The sequence below is a fragment of the Gavialis gangeticus genome, unplaced genomic scaffold, assembly GCF_001723915.1.
Source record: "Gavialis gangeticus isolate Ggan-Ray unplaced genomic scaffold, GavGan_comp1, whole genome shotgun sequence".
Classification (NCBI taxonomy): Eukaryota; Metazoa; Chordata; order Crocodylia; family Gavialidae; genus Gavialis; species Gavialis gangeticus.
In genome coordinates, this window is record NW_017728992.1 from 99,047,466 (window position 1) to 99,053,405 (window position 5,940).

The following is a 5,940-nucleotide window of genomic DNA, read 5'->3' on the forward strand; positions in this document are numbered from 1 at the left end:
GGAAGGGATCATGGTTCATCCCTGGTCTAGCTCTGTGGCAGGGGTGGGGGGAGCAGAAGTGGATGCAACCCAAAACCAGATCAGGCTGTGCTGGGAGAGAGGACATGAGAATCTGGCAATTGGGAAGAGTGGTCACTGCTCCTCCATTGCCAAATTTCCCAACCCATGGGGAGTCAGATGCAGTGGCTTGTCAAGCCACATTTGATTTGTAAACTAGAGGTTGAGAACCCCTGGTCTTATACACTTTGGGCTTTTAGGCTAGGGACAAACATTCAAAAAGCCTGAGCCTGAATTGATTTAATCCTTGCAAGTTAGTCTAACCTGGTTAGATTAAATCACTTTGTAACTGCACTGTCATCCAAGACATGCAGGTACATGCCTGCAGTGGCTCAGACTAGAAGCTGGGGGCACTAGAGCAGTCCTCCCTTCCCTTATACAGTACTGAATTGAAGGGGAGGAGGGGGCATGGCCAGGACCTGGCAGGATGCTCTAATTAGCCCAGCATGGAATTGATAGCACTGTCTGTCACCCCCTAAGTCAGTGTTTATCATCCCATTAAGAAAACAATAGAGGGAAATTTCTGTTGATTCTCCCTGCTGATTCAGCAAGGACTGTAGCAAGCATGTGGTCTGCCAGCTAATACACAGACACCTCTCTGCAAGGCAGAGGGGAGGGGGGAATTCCTGCTTAGCTAGGAGTGGTGAGGGGAAGTGGGGGAGCAAACAGCTCTTCTTAAACAGCTTTTACAAGGAAGGACATTCAGCTACCTGTTGATTAGCTCCAAAAAGCCTGTCTGCCTTGGTTCTCTCCCACAGCACGGACTGTAGCTAGTATGTGGTCTGCTAGCTAATGCTGAGGTGTCTGTGTAAGGCAGAGGGGAGTAGGAAATAATCCCTTCCTAGCAGGGAGAAGCCAGGCAGACACTGCTGTGCCTGCAAGTCTCAGCTGAGTTGCAGCCAGGGAGCAAAGGGGAGGGGTCAGCCCTGCTGTGGAGCAGAGAGCCCTGCCCAGCCCAGCCCAGAGAACATGTCAGGATGCTGGGGTTGTCTGGTTTATCTTAAATCAGCAAGGGGTCTGGGACAGACATTGCATAAACTGGTTTGACCAAAATCAGTTAAGTTTGATACTATATTCAGCCAGGTTTATCTCAAACCATTTTCAACTATTTTCAAACTGGTTTATGTACACTAAACATCTGTTCTGTTACAGGTTTAAACCAGTTTCTGATCACTTAAACCAGTTTATGTATAATGTCCGTCCCTAGCCTTATTGGTAAAATGGCCATTCTCCTGGTGAAAAGTGAAGTCTGTACCCAGCCTGAAAGACTAACTCATTCAGAAAGGCATCATCGGATACTTTGAATTGACCTGCATAGATTAGGAGCATTAAATAGAAGAGAATAAAGTATTTTACAGACAAAGGACAAGAGAGAGGGAGGGAAAGGCTAGGGGGATGGGCCACTGTTAACACAGATATGTGAAAGCATGTTCAGGCACCTTCGGTATCTGATGATAGTTCATATTTGTTTATAGATTTTGGTTAACACAACAAAGAACTTTACATCCAAAAGAAAGGTTTTTGGTAGTGCCTACCTGTGAAAGGCCTGAATAGAATAAATGCATACATTCAGGGAAAAATCTCCCTGTTAGAAATGCTGAGTCCCTGACCACCATGGGAAATAGCTGTATGTTTCTTTAGTAATTATATGTAGTTAAATATGGACTAGTGCACAGTGAGAAACTTTCTGGCTTTGAAGGTTGGGTGAAAAAGAAACAATTGGCACCTTTTATTGTCTGCAGGTTCTTGCACATTTGATTGTCTCTTCATCTCAGCATTCTCCAGCCTTCTGCTGTGGGTGGAGGATGTGAAGATGGTGGTCAAGTGTGACAACACACAACAGAAGCTAGGAACAATAACCTGGATTTTAGGGCATGCTGACCCAAAACATTTCCCTTAGCTGGGACTGATGGGCCAATAGTTAGGGCATGGTGACCCGCTGTGCGAGTCTGGGAAAAGAACCCCATACTTTCCAAAAGGTTGTAGGTGTAGCAGGAAATACTTAGTCCTCTCTCACATTTTCATAGGGGACACAAGAAAGATTATAGAACTACAGTTTGTCTAGAACAGCTGCAGAGCTCCTCAGCAGTTTCACAAAACTCTGTACATGCTTCCTTGACAGCACCTATCCTCTGGTACTGGCGGGGGGGAGAGGAGAGGGGAAGGGGTGGTGGTGTTCTTTAGCTATTTTTAATTTAGCTTTGTTTAAAAATGTCCTAGTGATGCATAAAATGTATTTTTATATCTTTCCTCATTTTTGCCTCTTTCACATAGACATCTCCTCCTGTTCCTGCTCCCATTGTCATGTTTGCATTTTGCTTTAACCAATCATTGGATTAAAAGGATAAATGGCATTGGGAGCAGCCGGAACATCCTAGGCCATTCTCCTTCCCAAGGCAGTGCCATCTCATTTGGCCACAGAGTAATCATTCCTTTTGCCTGATCTCCTTCTTGCCCTACATATCTTTTCCTTTTGGCTGCCCAGTGGACCACCTTCAAAACAGGGGATTGTAACAAGGAACCCTAGCCCTGTTATCAGGAAGCAGAGCAGCCCCTTTAAATCCAGAACCTTCCAAGCGCAGCCATCCAGTCGAGAAGGGGTTAAGGATTGAGCCCTGCCATCTGGTCAGGTGACAGGAAGGGGAAGGCCCGAACTATATAAACCTCAAGCGGAGAAGGCCAAGGGCTGCAGCGAGGGAGATTCCTGATGACTATGGAGCAGCTGTGGCAGCCTTCTTGGGAAAAATGTGCCACACTGTGAGACAGAAGCACAATCATGTGTAAGCGGGCAGTTTGCCTGTCTTATTTCTATTTTTGTTATATGGCCATAGGGGTCTATGGTTTACGTTAATGTTAAAGCTGGTGGTTTGTGGCTGAGGCTGTAGGAGAGGAGGAGGCCTCATTAACACTGATGGGGTGCCATGATAGAGGCCTCAAGAAGTCCTGGTGCGCTAGGATTGCAGCACTAGGGCCACAAGCCCAGAGTCTCTTGAAGGGAAGATAGGAGCCTCGAAGCCAGGTCCTAGTGGGCAGCCTTAGGCGAACAGCCCTAGCTACAGAAAGAGGGGCAAAGCCGGATGGGGCTGAGGCCCCAACAGCCTGATGCCACAGGGGTTCGGTGTAGAAGAGCCAGTAGGCCCAGTGTCTGAAATGGAGGGCCTTGAGCCCAAGCAGGTTAGAGAGCTTGAGCCTCAGAGTCAAGCCCTGCTTAGTGGGCTTTGGCTGAGAGGCCTAGCTAGAGAGAGAGAGAGCGGGTAAGCCCTTAGCGGCCAAGACCCCAACATAAAGCGAAAATTATAAAACATCTGCGAGGCATGGGGCACATCAAGGAGAGGTAGAAGTGTGCATTTTGACCTTAAGGCAACAGCACATTATCATACAGATGGTGAGCCTAGAGCCTGTCTGGGAACCTTTTGGGTCAGTCTTCCTGTTTTTAAGAACCAAGTAACATCAAGTTGTGGCAGATGAGTAAAGGAGGTGAAGCTGATCCCCAGGGGAGGAAAATACAGCAAGACTTGACAGGTGCCCACTCACCGGCCTACAAAAAAAAAAAAAGCAGCCAAAGATGGCACCCTGTCACAGGGATGGAGGGTAAGCTCTGACTTAATGGTTAGGACATTTGGCTGAGAAGCAGGAGATGGGTGTTCAAACATCCTGCCTGACTGAGGAGGGGTTAAAAACCTGGGTTTCTGTTGCTTCCTGGGGTACATAACCTAACGGCTAGGCTATTGAGTTAAAAGGCTGCTTTCTCCGTGTCAAGTCATTAGGCCTATCTTTTCTCTGATGCGTGGTTTGGAGACTTATATGAGGTTTATGCATTGTGCACTGAATGTATGCATTTTCCAGGCAGATAGGACTGCAACAGAGTCTCAGTGGAGTTAAATGTCCAAGTGGTCATACTTCTAAATATGCACAAGAAGACAAGTCTAGTCAAGCAGAGTAAAATGGGATCTGGGCCAAATATGTGAAATAAGATTTGGGCCCTAGTCCCTGTGTCTTAGCTCTCCATCTGTAAAATGGGGATATGACACCCTTACTTCTCATGGGTGTTGAGAAGATAAATTAATTTATCTTCATTCATTCATTGTATCCCCTGAGATACAATAATAAAAAGTGCTACAGAAAAGTCCATAAGGAAATTAACAATCCTGCCTTCCTAAATTGGAGCTTACACCAGCAGCAGATAAGGCATTTTGAAGCTCAGCTCCATCACAACCTTCTGTTTCATTCCCTGACAAAATGTCAACCCTCTTCTCACCCCCCTTTCCTGTGGGGCAGGAGGGAGCAGCTGGTGGAGATGGCTGCAGTACCTCAGCCAGATTTAAACAAGCAGAATTTTCTTCTGCACAGGGGGAATTGTACTGTGGGAAACTCTGGTCAGTTTAAGTTTACTGTGCACTGCGTAAGCAGAGAAATTTGGCAGACCAAACAATCTGTCCCTCAGGAATACTGAAAAATGAATGTAAACTTCCATTACCTTGCTTTCTCTGTCCAGCTTGGTTACTTATGCTGTATACTAAGTACACTAGCATCTGGAGTGCTTTGAGCAACAGAAGGAAGCCTTTTCCTGCAGCAAAAGTAAATTTTTGTAGAACATTTACAACTTGCAAATACAGGGATCTGCATGTGCATTGTTTCCCACTGTCAGGTTTTTGTTTTGTTTTTTTTTAAATCAAAGCAGCCCCATATTCAAGGTATACTTGAATTGGATAGCTGTACTCCTCCAATTAACCTTAAAATTCAGGTTAGAGATGTAATATGATTCCCGGATTTCCCCTTAACTTCTTAGCCCCATTTCTCCACCTTCATTATCCATTAACCTAGTGACATTATCTGAAGGCTGAAAACATAAAGGAAACAAACATTGGTTAATGAGGTTTGCACCTGGGGATAGCAAACAAAGCTGATCTCTATGCCTGTGAACATCTAAAGGGCAAGCTCACTGCAATAGAAGAGCAACAGTTAAAGTTTAAGTGGTGATAACCCTATCCGATGGGAAAGAAAAAGCACCTTTTCAGATAAGGGACTTTTCTTTCCCTCTCTCCCTGCCTCATTATCTTGCAAAAGTCTGTGTTGTAGTTTACTGTGTACTCTTTAGTAAACATAACTTTGCCTTTGGTTCCTTTCTTGCACAGAAAAAGGGGTGAAGATTCCAGTAGCAAGGAGAAAACTGAACAGCATATTTTCTTTTGAATATCCAGACTAAATTTAAATCCAGTTCATAGTTTCGGCTACCCTGGAACTTCAGAGACATTTCAGTTTGTATTTTGGACTTGAGCTTGGAGTGTTGAACCCATCTCTGCCTGAAGTCAATGGCTTCTATAATGTACACTAAACAAAACAAGTATTTTATACAACATCATTCAGACGCTGCCACAAGGCTAGTTGGTTGGACAGAGACTGTCTTTGTTAGTTAACTGCTTTAGAACTAGCAAGGCACAAACTATTTTGCTGTTTAGTTTTAACAAAAATAGCTAAAGATTTTTTGGCAAGGCAGAGACCTATTTTGTTTTTAAAAAATACACATTTAAATGTATAACAATTCTTTTATTAAATTATATCAATTCCAAGACTCCACTACTGTCCCTTCTATTCCATTTAGGACCCACAGCACCCTACCTTTTCCCTTCTTTTAGTCTCCCATCTGCTCAGAGAGTCACATTCCATCCGTTGCTGCAAAGATGGTAAGCCTTTGTTAGTTAATTGCTTTAGATCTAGCAAGGATTAAAATGTTTTTCTGTTTTATTAAAAATGGCTAAAACAACTAGTGAGATAATTCCACCCCCACCCCAACCCTGGGTGCTGAAAGAACTTGCTAGGCCTTTGACTTATGTTGACCACTGAAGAGGAGGGGAGAGGAGGAGGTGCACACAGCGGAGGGAA

The 5,940-nt window shown here is 44.6% G+C and overlaps 1 long non-coding RNA gene across 1 annotated transcript; it reads left to right on the top strand.

The window, feature by feature from the left end:
- Positions 1–2,727: 2,727 nt before the first annotated feature.
- On the top strand, positions 2,728–5,627 carry LOC109299624. Its single transcript, XR_002097940.1, has 2 exons — positions 2,728–2,837; positions 5,193–5,627. It is a non-coding gene; the product is annotated as an uncharacterized LOC109299624 (long non-coding RNA).
- Positions 5,628–5,940: the final 313 nt, after the last annotated feature.